This window comes from Electrona antarctica, assembly GCF_951216825.1.
Source record: "Electrona antarctica genome assembly, chromosome: 15".
Classification (NCBI taxonomy): Eukaryota; Metazoa; Chordata; class Actinopteri; order Myctophiformes; family Myctophidae; genus Electrona; species Electrona antarctica.
Genome location: NC_136796.1, coordinates 1,644,296 through 1,660,237, shown reverse-complemented (window position 1 = coordinate 1,660,237; position 15,942 = coordinate 1,644,296).

Below are 15,942 nucleotides of genomic sequence, written 5' to 3'. Positions count from 1 at the left end.
TGTTTTTACTAAAACTACAACATGATGTCACGGTGCGGTGGTCACCGCTCACACAACAACACATCTCTCTGTTTTTACTAAAACTACAACATGATGTCATGGTGCGGTGGTCACCGCTCACACAACACATCTCTCAGTTTTTACTAACCAACCACCGTTTGGGTGGTCACCTCTTCACCGACAACTGGACTATGAATAGGCCTTCTACAATCCAGTCCCGTCTCACTGGATGCGAGCCAGGCGCTGCATTCACATACATAGACACACACACACACTTCTGTTATCAGACCAGACCAGCGCGTCCCACCCAACCTGTTTCTGGAATCAGTGGCCACTTGAGAATCTTGCAAAGCGTTCACGGCCCACCCCATCTGACCACTTGACACGGCAGCCGTACTACGTGACAACCTCCGAGTCTGTCTGAGGAAACACGTGGAACTTCGAAGATTGTTTTGTTCCCGTTTTCTTTTCATGTTCTATCTAGTTCCATCCCCAGTAATTACAATACAATGCTGTGTTACGTCAGATTGGGGGAGTGGTTCTGCGTGCATTTTATGAGTTGTTTATATTAATGATCAATCTATCGATTGTGTTCTGGCTGGCTATAGGATCAATGGAAGTATGCTTTTAAGTTCCCATTTATCGGTGTCAAAGTGAAAACCTATTTTTCAAGGTGGTTTCTTCTTTTTTTTTATATTAATGTTATATTATCAATAAAATCTTAGGGGGGGGATTCACACTGAGTCTGATTGATTCGAACCGTTCCCGAATACGCTTGGCCTGGTCCTCGCTGGCCTGGTCCTCGCTGGCCTGGTCCCCGCTGGCCTGGTCCTCGCTGTCCTGGTCCTCGCTGGCCTGGGCCTCGCTGGCCTGGTCCTCGCTGTCCATGATTCACTGGCCTGGTCCCCGCTGGCCTGGTCCCCGCTGGCCTGGTCCTCGCTGGCCTGGTCCTCGCTGGCCTGGGCCTCGCTGGTCATGATTCACTGGCCTGGTCCCCGCTGGCCTGGTCCTCGCTGGCCTGGTCCCCGCTGGCCTGGTCCCCGCTGGCCTGGTCCTCGCTGGCCTGGTCCTCGCTGGCCTGGGCCTCGCTGGTCATGATTCACTGGCCTGGTCCTCGCTGGCCATGATTCACTGGCCTGGTCCTCGCTGGTCATGATTCACTGGCCTGGTCCTCGCTGGCCATGATTCACTGGCCTGGTCCTCGCTGGTCATGATTCACTGGCCTGGTCCTCGCTTGCCTGGTCCTCGCTGGCCTGGTCCTCGCTGGCCTGGTCCTCGCTGGCCATGATTCACTGGCCTGGTCCCCGCTGGCCTGGTCCTCGCTGGCCATGATTCACTGGCCTGGTCCTTGCTGGCCTGGTCCTCACTGGCCTGGTCCTCGCTGGCCTGGTCCTCGCTGGCCATGATTCACTGGCCTGGTCCCCGCTGGCCTGGTCCTCGCTGGCCATGATTCACTGGCCTGGTCCCCGCTGGCCTGGTCCTCACTGGCCTGGTCCTCGCTGGCCTGGTCCTCGCTGGCCTGGGCCTCGCTGGCCTGGTCCTCGCTGGCCATGATTCACTGGCCTGGTCCTCGCTGGCCTGGTCCTCGCTGGCCTGGGCCTCGCTGGCCTGGTCCTCGCTGGCCATGATTCACTGGCCTGGTCCTCGCTTGCCTGGTCCTCGCTGGCCTGGTCCTCGCTGGCCTGGTCCTCGCTGGCCATGATTCACTGGCCTGGTCCTCGCTGGCCATGATTCACTGGCCTGGTCCTCGCTGGCCATGATTCACTGGCCTGGTCCTCGCTGGCCATGATTCACTGGCCTGGTCCTCGCTGGCCATGATTCACTGGCCTGGTCCTCGCTGGCCATGATTCACTGGCCTGGTCCTCGCTGGCCATGATTCACATTGGCCTTGATTCTTCCACACCCTGAGTACACTGCATTGCAGCGATCCGTATCAGAGTACACTTCATTGCAGCGATCCGTATCCGAGTACACTTCATTCAACTGTATTCAATGCTTCCACATTGCATCGATCCGTATCTGAGTACACTTCATTCAACTGTATTCAGTGCTTCCACATTGCATCGATCCGTATCAGAGTACACTTCATTCAACTGTATTCAGTGCTTCCACATTGCATCGATCCGTATCAGAGTACACTTCATTCAACTGTATTCAATGCTTCCACATTGCATCGATCCGTATCCCGAGTACACTTCAATCGGTCCCGGGAACGGTTGGCTGATCCACTCGCGGGAACGCAACGCAGCATTCACACTACAACAAAATCTGCCAAGTGGTCCCGAGTGCGCATCCGAGACCATAGTATGAATCCCTCCTTAGTTGTTGTTTTTCCTTTTCTTTTTTCAACTACATTTTCCAATCACGGCACCGGTTGGGACTCAGTCACACATCCTGCTGCTATAATGTAAGGGCTGTCACGATTATAAGGATTTAATTGTCGCACAAATAATTGTGATTAGCGTGATTAAATGTGTTTTAATTAAATGTCGTTAGAACACTGGAGCGTTAGTAAGAAATCAACAAAATCACATTTCTGTTTGGCCTTCAAATTAAATTAGGCTTTGAAGTTGAACAGGGCAGATATGAGATACTGACGGACATGATCAAAAAGATCATTAATAGTGGAAATCTGCTATTTCCACATTTGTTGAAAATGTTTGACCGTGATGCAAAAAGTCATCACGATTAACTCAAATAAGTGTGTGATCAGGCGATGGCGATTGTGTAGTAAATTGTGCCAGGCCTGGTTGTGACAGAGTTGTGAGGAAGTTGTGGTCAGACACAGATTGACTGACGGTCAAACATAAATCCTGTTGGTATAATACAGGGGTGGGCAACTGGCGGCCCGGGGGCCACATGCGGCCCCCACCGTCACTTAATGTGGCCCTCAGGTTAATGTCAGAATACTGATATAATATTGGTTTCAACTGTTTACAATTCCACAACATGCAAACATGACCCGCTGTAATTACTTCAGTCTAAATTAGTAGCTCATTGCTTCAACACAAGTATAATTAAAGGCATTTGAAATTACATAAAAATAATTTTCAGGATTCCAATAAAAAAATTGCAAAAATTCAAGATTTCAATTCGAATATAGCAAAAAATAGCCGATCTACAAGCTCAAGGTTTTGAGCTTGTAGATCGGCTATTTTTGCTACGAGCTACGACGGTAATATATGGCCCTAGGGAGTGGCCCTCTCCATCATCAAAGTTGCCCACCCCTGGTATAATGGAACATCATTCGTGTCCAGAACTCCTTTTAAAAATATCTGATAATAGGGTGTCTCCCATGGCTTCCGTCTTCCCCTCTTGTCCCAAAGTAACCAGGGTGTCTCCCATGGCTTCGGGAGGTGGGCCGTGGGGGGGGGGGGGGGGGGGGGAGGGGGGATGTTCCTGGGGCCGCCATAGGTAACCGAATAGGTGTAAGCAATATGGCAGCAGGCCCGCTATCGCTATTGGAAATCCTGATATTGTTTACAAGTTTCCGGTTTCCTGCGATCTGAGAAATGCATTATGGAGGAGTTTGACCTCCCGTCGCGACAGTGAACACACACACACACACAGAGAGAGAGAGAGAGATACACACGACCCCCCCACTCGACCCCTCTTGCATGCAGGAAGGAAGTAGTATTAGTATGGACAACAACAGGAAGTGTACGTAAGCGCTGAGAGGAACCATGTGTGCTATGGTGATATTTCCTGACCTTATTGTGTGTGTGTTTGTTTGTGTATGTTTGCGTGTGTGCGTGTGACTCTCACCCCCCTGGAGGTATAAGACAAACGTCTGCCCCACAGTGTGAGTGTGGTGGTGGTGGTCGACTCTTAAAAGTCTTATTATTAGTGCATGTATTGTAAATGCTTCACCATCATTAAAGGGTTTAAAGAAAAACAGAACTGTTCAAACGTCGTGGCTCTTTCTTTGTAGATTGGAGGATGTGCAACAAGTACGCCCATTCTGGGCGGGAACCCCTTTTGGTGTTTTAAGCCTTATGTTACACTTTAGCTATTGAAAAATAGCAGATCTACAAGCTCATAGCACGGCACCGAGTGCCGCGCTATGAACTTGTAGATCTGCTATTTTTTTTTCAGTTTCAGTTTTTAACTCAAATCTTTGCTTCTGGTGGGGTCCATGGAACAACATATTTTCAGATGGGGGGGCGGAGGCATATTACATATAATTTTTGGGGTCCTTGACATGAAATATTGAGAACAGAAACATGGAGGTATTTAAAAAAAGACATTTTTAAAATGTCGACGTCAGGCCTAAATGGGTTAAAGGGGAATACCACTCATTTTCAACATTTTACCATGTCATTAATATACCTTAGAGCTGTTGTGTGGAAACAATAAAAAAGTCCCCCCATTCTGTGTTTCCTAGAAAAATCATTAACAAAAAAATCATTAACATGGTGAATCACATCTTGATGACATCATCAAGATGTGTTTCACCATGTTAATGATTTTTTTTCAGACCTCCAGTTCTAGGAAACACAGAATGGGGGGACTTTTTTATTATTTCCACACAACAGCTCTAAGGTATATTAATGACATAGTAAAATGTTGAAAATGAGTGGAATGCCCCTTTATGTTGAGGGTGCTTCATCATAATGCACAATACAAACGGTACATAAATAAATAACAACACCAAACGATACCGTCATCCACCATGTTCATTGTTCTTTCTTATTTAGCAGACTGGGGGGGAGAGGGGGGGAAACTGTTTGAGGTTGCACAGGGCAAATATGACAAATGACCTACATTTTTTTAAAGAAATAACTGAAATGCACTGTAGATTAGAGCTGGGAAATGTGAACAAAATCAAATATAGCTTATCTTTTTTTTTTTTACCAAATACCTCAATGTAACGTCTCTGCCGGGTGTAATCCACATTATGTCCAAAACTTACTTTTTACTATTCAAATTCCAAAGCGGAAAAAATCGACAAGCTCAAACGCGCGGGACGTTTCGAGCATGTATGTAGATCTGCTATCTTTTTATGCTTTTGCGTGATGCTGTAGTATGACCTAAATATGACCTCACCTAGGCCAGGGCATAATTATTAGTTTTAACATAAAAAAAAGTTTAAACATTGCTTTCTGCCCGACAGCGACAAGAAATATGGTGATAATCCTTCAGCCCGCAGCACTTTCCCTAGTCTTGACGACCTTGCAGGTTTATGCAAAGGTTCACATGTGATTTAGATAGCATGTTATGGTGATGTGATATGATATGAGATAGTACTTTATTGTCAGTTCACACTGAAATGTGTCTTGCGGCCCAGCAGCCAAGTATGCAGAACACACATACAGTTGGGTGCCACCGATATTGTCCCTTATCATTTGACCCATTTAGGCCTGACCTCAAAATTTAAAAAAATCCTCCAGTTTTCTGAAATAAATATTTTCACGATTTTTCAAAAATAGCAGACCTACAAGCTCGTAGCGTGCCACTCGGTGGCGCGCTACGAGCTTGTAGATCTGCTATTTTTCAATAGCTAAATTATAACATAATGTTTAAAACACCAAAAGGGGTTCCCGCCCAAAATGGGTTAACTGTCCTTTTGCGCAGATCACGCAAACCTCAGCAAAAATAAAAGGACAATATCGATGGCCTCCAACTGTACACACATTTGACATAACACAAAGAACAAGACAATTTACATACATAAAGACATGAAGACAAGAGCAATGTCCACCGCCTAGAATAACCCCATGGCTACTACAACTCCTGATTAAGCCTCAAAGTCCACTGGTGGACAAAGGAGCTCTTTAGTCTGACCTTATTGTATGCTGGTACACCATATCTCCTTTCTGAAGGTAGCAACCTATATTCTCCATACAACACATGCTTAGTATTAGAGGTGATGTTCCTTATATTCTCCATACAACACATGCTTAGTATTAGCGGTGATATTCCTTATATTCTCCATACAACACATGCTTAGTATTAGAGGTGATATTCCTTGCTAACCTTAGGATGCTGTTATCATACGTGGATGTATAAAGTTGGTTGTCCAACAATCTTTGAACAAATGTTCAGTTGTTGCAGTATCTGTGACTTTAGGGCTGCAGACAAACATCCATACCAGGTGGTACTACAGTACTGAAGAACTGAAGACAAACATCCATACCAGGTGGTACTACAGTACTGAAGAACACTCATAATAACAGTAGTATACAGTACAGTACATCCATACCAGGTGGTACTACAGTACTGAAGACAAACATCCATACCAGGTGGTACTACAGTACTGAAGACAAACATCCATACCAGGTGGTACTACAGTACTGAAGACAAACATCCATACCAGGTGGTACTACAGTACTGAAGACAAACATCCATACCAGGTGGTACTACAGTACTGAAGACAAACATCCATACCAGGTGGTACTACAGTACTGAAGACAAACATCCATACCAGGTGGTACTACAGTACTGAAGACAAACATCCATACCAGGTGGTACTACAGTACTGAAGACAAACATCCATACCAGGTGGTACTACAGTACTGAAGACAAACATCCATACCAGGTGGTACTACAGTACTGAAGACAAACATCCATACCAGGTGGTACTACAGTACTGAAGACAAACATCCATACCAGGTGGTACTACAGTACTGAAGACAAACATCCATACCAGGTGGTACTACAGTACTGAAGAACACGTACAGTATGACAGCCTTGGCAGGTTCATTTGTTGACATGGCATACTATAGTTTGTATAGAGGGTACAGTATGCGCGTGACATCATCATAATACCCGGAAGTTATGCGGGAAGGAATGCCTACTGAGGGGCAAAAAAAACCCTACTTTCTGGCCTTGACAGCCCATATAATACATCCAAACAGAAAAGTCCTATTTGATTGCATTAAATGACTTTAAACAACATTAAATTCACTTTGTCACTCGATCTTCCATTCACTCTATGCATGCGCATACCCTCTATAGTTTCAATGTACAGACTATTTATTTGTTGATATGTTTTAGACTGATAATGATAGGTTTACCTATGATCCTATAATACTGAGGCACTACACTGTCTATGCATTTGATTTATATGACCTCATGTTGACCCTGCTTACTGTAAATCTCTGGATTAAAGAGCGTCTGCTAAATGCCTAAATATAAGGTAACAGTCACATGGAATTCATGTCAAGATTAGGGGGTCCCCAAATAGCCACATTAAGCCATAGCCTCTGGCCACGGCCCTCCTGCTGGCCACGGCCCTCCTGCTGGCCACGGCCCTCCTGCTGGCCACGGCCCTCCTGCTGCGAAATGGCTTCAAATAGCCACATTAAGCCATAGCCTCTGACCACGGCCCTCCATTAAGCCATAGCCTCTGGCCACGGCCCTCCTGCTGCGAAATGGCTTCAAAATAAACAAAACAAAAAACAAATCCAATCTACAAGCCCACACAACCCATCACATCGTGACACATACTGTATTGTGTGAGCTTGTGGATCTGCAATGTTGACACGCTCAAGGTTGAAAGTTGGTTACATGATTTTCACAATAATCCTGTTGAATTGAATATTAAGGGAAATGGTCTTTTTCTTCCTTTCTTTCTAAATGCCCCACCTATGATACTTTGAAAAGTACTGGTGGTTTAGATTCTTTTTTTTGTTTTACTTTACTGTACTTTTCTACGTCTCTAGCTTTGCGTACATGTCCGTACAGGCGGCCGTGACAGGTGAGCCGTGACTCGACGGGGGTATACCGTCCGTACAGGATGAGTTATGGTTTAGTACAGTTCATGCTCGCGGCATCCAGGTGGTTCAAAGCCAAGCCGCCGCAGAGGCCGCCGCCGCAGAGCCAAGCCGCCGCAGAGGCCCACGTTTCCATTCCTGGCAGTGGTGGTTCCTCCGGCTGGGCCTTGCAGGCACACAAAAAAAAGACACAATTGGCAGTATTCTGTGGATGGTGGGGAACCAGCAGGGTACTATACTAGTCTATATAGAACCAGCAGGGTACTATACTAGTCTATATAGAACCAGCAGGGTACTATACTAGTCTATATAGAACCAGCAGGGTACTATACTAGTCTATATAGAACCAGCAGGGTACTATACTAGTCTATATAGAACCAGCAGGGTACTATACTAGTCTATATAGAACCAGCAGGGTACTATACTAGTCTATATAGAACCAGCAGGGTACTATACTAGTCTATATAGAACCAGCAGGGTACTATACTAGTCTATATAGAACCAGCAGGGTACTATACTAGTCTATATGGAACCAGCAGGGTACTATACTAGTCTATATAGAACCAGCAGGGTACTATACTAGTCTATATAGAACCAGCAGGATACTATACTAGTCTATATAGAACCAGCAGGGTACTATACTAGTCTATATAGAACCAGCAGGGTACTATACTAGTCTATATAGAACCAGCAGGGTACTATACTAGTCTATATGGAACCAGCAGGGTACTATACTAGTCTATATAGAACCAGCAGGGTACTATACTAGTCTATATGGAACCAGCAGGGTACTATACTAGTCTATATAGAACCAGCAGGGTACTATACTAGTCTATATAGAACCAGCAGGGTACTATACTAGTCTATATAGAACCAGCAGGGTACTATACTAGTCTATATAGAACCAGCAGGGTACTATACTAGTCTATATAGAACCAGCAGGGTACTATACTAGTCTATATAGAACCAGCAGGGTACTATACTAGTCTATATAGAACCAGCAGGGTACTATACTAGTCTATATAGAACCAGCAGGGTACTATACTAGTCTATATAGAACCAGCAGGGTACTATACTAGTCTATATAGAACCAGCAGGGTACTATACTAGTCTATATAGAACCAGCAGGGTACTATACTAGTCTATATAGAACCAGCAGGGTACTATACTAGTCTATATAGAACCAGCAGGGTACTATACTAGTCTATATAGAACCAGCAGGGTACTATACTAGTCTATATAGAACCAGCAGGGTACTATACTAGTCTATATAGAACCAGCAGGGTACTATACTAGTCTATATAGAACCAGCAGGGTACTATACTAGTCTATATAGCGCAGTGGTTCTCAAACATAATTCATTTCAAGGACACCCAATTATTTTTTCTTAACCCATTTTGACCTGAGATCAGATTCTAAAAATGTCTTCTACATCCTGATAGTTTTCTTTGATTTTTCAAAAATAGCAAATCGAGGCCACCGAGTGGCGTGCTATGAGCTTGTAGATCTGCTATTTTTCAATAGCTAAAGCATAACATAATGCTAACACCAAAAGGCGTTCCCGCCCAAGATGGGTTTAAAGAAGGCACACATGGCCTGGGCCGTGGCTCAGCGGTCCAGGCACCTTGGCCGGTAGCCCAAGTCTGGCAGTGTGCCGCGGGTTCGACTCCCGATCCCGACGACTTTTACTGCATGTCAACCCCCCATCTCTCTCTCCCCCATTTCCTGTCAGCCTACTGTCTGTCCCTCTCAAAAAATATATATAAAATAAAGGCGAAAGCCACAAAAAAACATTAAAAAAAACATAGAAGGCACACATAACAGGTTAGTGACTGACAGATCATATTGTAGATCAAACAGGGAGGTCCAAATGTTCAAAAACATATCAAGTAAAAAAGAAAACCTGGATAAATAGATTTCCAAATACTATATCCCAACTCCAACTCCAGTTTCACTTTCAGGTCCTCTTAAATTTCAGGTTTCACGGCAGGTCGCCAGCCATGAGCTTCTGTTTACACACACACACACACACACACACACACACACACACACACACACACACACACACACACACACACACACACACACACACACACACACACACACACACACACACACACACACACACACACACACACACACACACACACACACACACACACACACACACACACACACACTGGTTAAAGATTTAGGGAACACAGTTGCACCCAAACCCAGAGTATATACAGAGTATGTCCACTGCTTGCTAAATAAGGCCAAATTCAGATCACACAAACGTCAGACTTGAACCTTTCTTTCTCTTATCTTGAAAGATGAGACACTGACAGATAAAAGTTACAAATACAAACATTTGTACGGTGGTTAATTTGTGGTATCTTGTGGTTCTAAACCTTCACAGTGTCCGTGGTCCGGGGCACACCCCTAGGGGTCCTTGGAGGGGTTCCAGGGGGTCCCCTAGCTGCAGCAAAATGTGTTAAAAATAGCAGATATACAAGCTCACAGCGCGTCACTTCGTGCCGCGCTGTAAGCTTGTACATCTGCTATTTTTTAACATATAAAAATAATAATAATAATTTATATTAGTTTTTCCACAAATCTTCTCTTCTGGGGTCGCCATGACACGAAACCTTTTGAGATGGGGATCCATCCAGGGTCAATTACCTTGGCACGGAAGACGTTTGAGAACCACTGTTTTATGGATTGGAAGTGCTATCTTTCCATTGTACGTGCACTGTGGTGTTACTGTACGTGCACTGTGGTGTTACTGTACGTGCACTGTGGTGTTACTGTACGTGCACTGTGGTGTTACTGTACGTGCACTGTGGTGTTACTGTACGTGCACTGTGGTGTTACTGTACGTGCACTGTGGTGTTACTGTACGTGCACTGTGGTGTTACTGTACGTGCACGGTGGTGTTACTGTTAAGTAAGTAATGGGTTCATTGTGAGTTCAGGTTGTGTTGCCTCGATCCTGCCAGCGGTCAAAGTAAGTCATCCTATCTAGTCACATTGTGTCACCCTGTCCTGCTGACTGTGGCCCGGTTGGCCCCCTGTCCTGCTGACTGCATGTGCCTCGGTTGGCACCCTGTCTGAAACACATGACCACAAACTATACACTTTGGAAGGTAAGGCTCCCGATTTAGAACACGAACACACACACACACACACACACACACACACACACACACACACACACACACACACACACACACACACACACACACACACACACACACACACACACACACACACACACACACACACACACACACACACACACACACACACACACAGACGCCTGCAGTATAGGGCACGAGCCCGTGCATGCACACCTTCACACCTTTCATTTCACCTCCACATTCATCTACAATCTTGACAGCCAACACTTGTTGCTGTGTCATCATGTGTGTGACATGCAATTAAAAAAAAAAAGAAAAGAAGCTGAGCTGGCTTTTACACTTTAACGTTTTTTCAGTCCTCCAATGACTATTTATTTCACACGTATTGTATCGGGCTGCTCTAATCCCTGCTCATTATGGTAGGGCGCGATGACTCAGGGTAAACGGTAAACGGTGCATTTATATAGCGCCTTTATCCAAGGCGCTTTACATAGATTGTGCATTACATTCACCCATTCACACACACATTCACACACCGATGGCGGCGGAAACCGTGCAAGGCACCAACCAGCACATCAGGAGCAATTAGGGGTTCAGTGTCTTGCTCAAGGACACTTCGACACTAACTCTGGGGGAGCCCGGGTTCGAACTGGCAGCCTTGCGGTTGCCATCCGGCCACTCTACCCCCTGAGCCACCGCCGCCCCCAGGGGTAGAGCAGTGGTTCCCAAAGTGGGGTCCGAGGAGGACCCCCAGGGGTCCTTGAGGGAGTTCCAGGGGGTCCCCAGGTAATGATAGTTTGGAACCAAATGGGCCCTTATGGGTCTGTAACTCTGAGAGTATACCCCGAGTTAAATTGATTTTTACAATATAAATTGGGGGTTCCAGAGATAGAAATGTCATTAATTTAAATGGGGGTCCCTGAAATTAAACAGGTTGAGAATCACTGCTAGAGCCATACAAACCTTCTCTTATGGGGGTCCCTGGGATATCGCTTCAAATGAGTGTCAATTTGGGGGTCCCAAAGTGGGGTCCGGGGACCCCTAGGGGTACTTGAGGGAGTTCCAGGGGGTACCTAGCTCAATTAGAGATATAAGGAACCAAATGGACCCTTGTGGGTCTGTAACTCAGAGAGTGTACAAATGGAACCAAACGGACCCTAACGTGTCCATTTGGTTCAATTTGTACACTCAGAGTTAAATTAACAGTGGTTTTACAATATAAATTGGGGTACCAGAGATAAAAAATTCATTAAATCGGGGGTCCGTAGACTAATGCGTGTGAATTTGGGGGTCCATGAAATTAATGTGTTTCGGAATCACTGCTAGAGCCGTAGAAATCCTCCCTTATCGGGGTCACTGGCATATGTTTTCAAATGGGGGGTCCGTGGCCTAATAAATGTGGATTTAGGGGTCCTTGACACGGAAGAGTTTTGGAACCACTGATGTAGAGGACAGAGTAATAGTATAGTAAACTTCAGGGTTCCCACAGTCATGAAAATCCTGGAAATATTTTGAATTTAGGAAAAAAAAAAAAAATTCAGTCCTGGAAAAGGCTTGGAATCTAGCACAGGTCCTGGACAAAATATTTGTATATGCATTGTTTTTGGCTATTGATTTAGATAATAATAGACATTAACAAAACACGTATAACATTACACAAAATAGTCTTATTTTTTTGGGCGAACGGGCTGCATGATTGCAGCCTAATGTCTACCGCAGGGGTTCTCAACGTTTTTGGCCGGGGACCCCCGGAAATGCTTTGGCAATGTCTCGGGACCCCCGCCCCGCCCCCCAATATAAATTGACTGCTACAATAACCTTAAACCATTTTGGGCGGGAACCCCTTTTGGTGTTTTAAGCATTGTTATAATTTAGCTATTGAAAAATAGCAGATCTACAAGCTCGGTGGCGCATAGTAGCGCGCCACCGAGTGGCGCGCTACTATGCCCTAGTATAGCATAGGATCACACCGCACCGCAGTGTGATCCTATATGCCCTAGTATAGCATAGGATCACACCGCACCGCAGTGTGATCCTATATGCCCTAGTATAGCATAGGATCACACCGCACCGCAGTGTGATCCTATATGCCCTAGTATAGCATAGGATCACACCGCACCGCAGTGTGATCCTATATGCCCTAGTATAGCATAGGATCACACCGCACCGCAACGTGATCCTATGCCCTAGCATAGCATAGGCGGTGTAGCAAAACAAAACTTGGAATGGAATTATAGCTTTGGGCATATGTTGCACATATATAGGAGTAAGAGACTCGTTATCGCGCTGAACGATTTGTTATATACAGTAGGCCTGGAAATTTGGTTCAATCTTCAGGAAAGGTTTTGGAAATTCATTGGTACAAACACCCGCACACTGTCTTCAAATGCAGTGACCAACTTTTAATAGGGAAACAGCAACGTTTCGGCCTATATGCGGCCTTCATCAGGCTATCTTTATGAACACAAATGAGGCTGTCTGACCTAATGGTAAAGCCTATCGGGTCAAACCAAGAAATTACATCACTCACTTAAGGTGACAGGTACTCTCATATGGTTAAATGACAACAGTCATATAAAAGCTCAATACACCAGTGCAAAGCAAAAAAGCAAAAACATAATAAACGTACCCTCTCCTACGCACCTGTCGCCTGTAGGTGTGCAAAAACCTTGCTTTTTATGGAAATTCATTGGTAAAAATGTGTGGGAACCCAGCTGTAACTTGCAATGGGCCTGTTCTTCAAGATACTCAAGGGACTAGTGTGCCCATGAGGATGATTCGCTCCTATGCCACCAAAATGTGGAACGCCCTACCAACAGCCATTAAGACATGCAAATCCCTTGACTCCTTCAAAACTTCAAGGCATACACAGTGCTGCCTTGATCCCGCCTCTAGCTGCCGCTGATTGGCCAGGCCGTTTGGTGGCCGGAGCATCAAGTCTGCCTGAGAGTTCCCAGATGGGAGCAGGAGGGGGGAACCCAGTGTACTCTCTGCTGCCCCATCTGGCGGAGTCAGGTTAACCTACTGTATGGACGGCTGCAATTCAAAATTGGCCCCCGTAAAATCTGAATCCCCCTCCACCCCCTTTCCCCCTTACTGTATATGTTTCTTTTCCCTTTTTGAATCCTTAACATGATTTCCTGTTTTTTATATAGAAGTGTATATTTGTACGTCTCTTGTTCTGATGAATTGAAAATGGTGGACCGTGTTGTAAACAAGTGTAATGCATTATCAGTGTGTCGTCCAACAGTAACGAGTTGTGCTTCCATGTGAAATGAACCCATTCTGCAAACTAACCGTTAATAAATACTTCAATCAATCAATCAAACCTGTCTGACTCAAAGGATTGAGTAACGCTCACAGGCACAACACCACTGATCTTATTCCCCCCCGGAGAGACGGGTGGCAGCCGGAATGTAGACGGCACCCGTCCCCGGGAGCAGTATGGGTTGGCGCCCCAGCCTGTGTCCTCCGTGAGGAGGGGAGCAGTATGGGTTGGCGCCCCAGCCCGTGTCCTCCGTGAGGAGGGGAGCAGTATGGGTTGGCGCCCCAGCCTGTGTCCTCCGTGAGGAGGGGAGCAGTATGGGTTAGCGCCCCAGCCCGTGTCCTCCGTGAGGAGGGGAGCAGTATGGGGTGGCGCCCCAGCCCGTGTCCTCCGTGAGGAGGGGAGCAGTATGGGTTGGCGCCCCAGCCCGTGTCCTCCGTGAGGAGGGGAGCAGTATGGGTTGGCGCCCCAGCCCGTGTCCTCCGTGAGGAGGGGAGCAGTATGGGGTGGCGCCCCAGCCTGTGTCCTCCGTGAGGAGGGGAGCAGTATGGGGTGGCGCCCCAGCCTGTGTCCTCCGTGAGGAGGGGAGCAGTATGGGTTGGCGCCCCAGCCCGTGTCCTCCGTGAGGAGGGGAGCAGTATGGGTTGGCGCCCCAGCCTGTGTCCTCCGTGAGGAGGGGAGCAGTATGGGTTGGCGCCCCAGCCTGTGTCCTCCGTGAGGAGGGGAGCAGTATGGGGTGGCGCCCCAGCCTGTGTCCTCCGTGAGGAGGGGAGCAGTATGGGTTGGCGCCCCAGCCTGTGTCCTCCGTGAGGAGGGGAGCAGTATGGGTTGGCGCCCCAGCCCGTGTCCTCCGTGAGGAGGGGAGCAGTATGGGTTGGCGCCCCAGCCTGTGTCCTCCGTGAGGAGGGGAGCAGTATGGGTTGGCGCCCCAGCCTGTGTCCTCCGTGAGGAGGGGAGCAGTATGGGTTGGCGCCCCAGCCTGTGTCCTCCGTGAGGAGGGGAGCAGTATGGGTTGGCGCCCCAGCCCGTGTCCTCCGTGAGGAGGGGAGCAGTATGGGTTGGCGCCCCAGCCTGTGTCCTCCGTGAGGAGGGGAGCAGTATGGGTTGGCACCCCAGCCCGTGTCCTCCGTGAGGAAGAAGCCCAACAAACCCACGGTGAGGTCTTTAGGAGAGCCATTCAAGCGGCAAGGTGGAGCCTGCAGAATCATTGCGGCTCGAGAATCCGCCATTCATGAATGAAGTGTCTGGTGCTGGGAGTCTGGTGCAACGCACAGGTCCTGGCGGTACTCCTGGTGAGAGCAGGAGTGGACCTGGTGAGACGTAGGAGGGGCCCGGACAGGAGGCAACCCACAGAGCCTAGTCCCTCCACATGCCAGAATTGTACCTCCAACCTCCCAGTCCCGGCAGAGTAGTTCCGGAGTGGATCCAACGGATTGTGTGGCCCGGGTCTTTCCCTAGTGGGTCTGATCGAGGGTAGCTACTGGGACGTAAGTCGGGACTTGATCACCCCGGCTGGGTCACCTGAGTGAGGGGTATGATGTTCGCGAGACCCGAAACCCCGATGACCTCGGGATACATCACTGAGGATACGTCCCAGGTGATGACCTTGGGATACATCACCCCCCCCCCCCCCCCATTTTCTTTGTATTGTTCTCTTTTGTATTGTATCGTCTTCATAATATGTCTTGATGAATTGGATACACAGAACCACAATGGAAACAAGCTTTTGTGTTTTAGCATGATTGTATAACTGTACCACTGTACATTTTGCAAACTGTTGAAGAAATCCATTCTTGCTGTTAACCAGTTCTTCACTGCATGTGCTATTTAACACCATACTG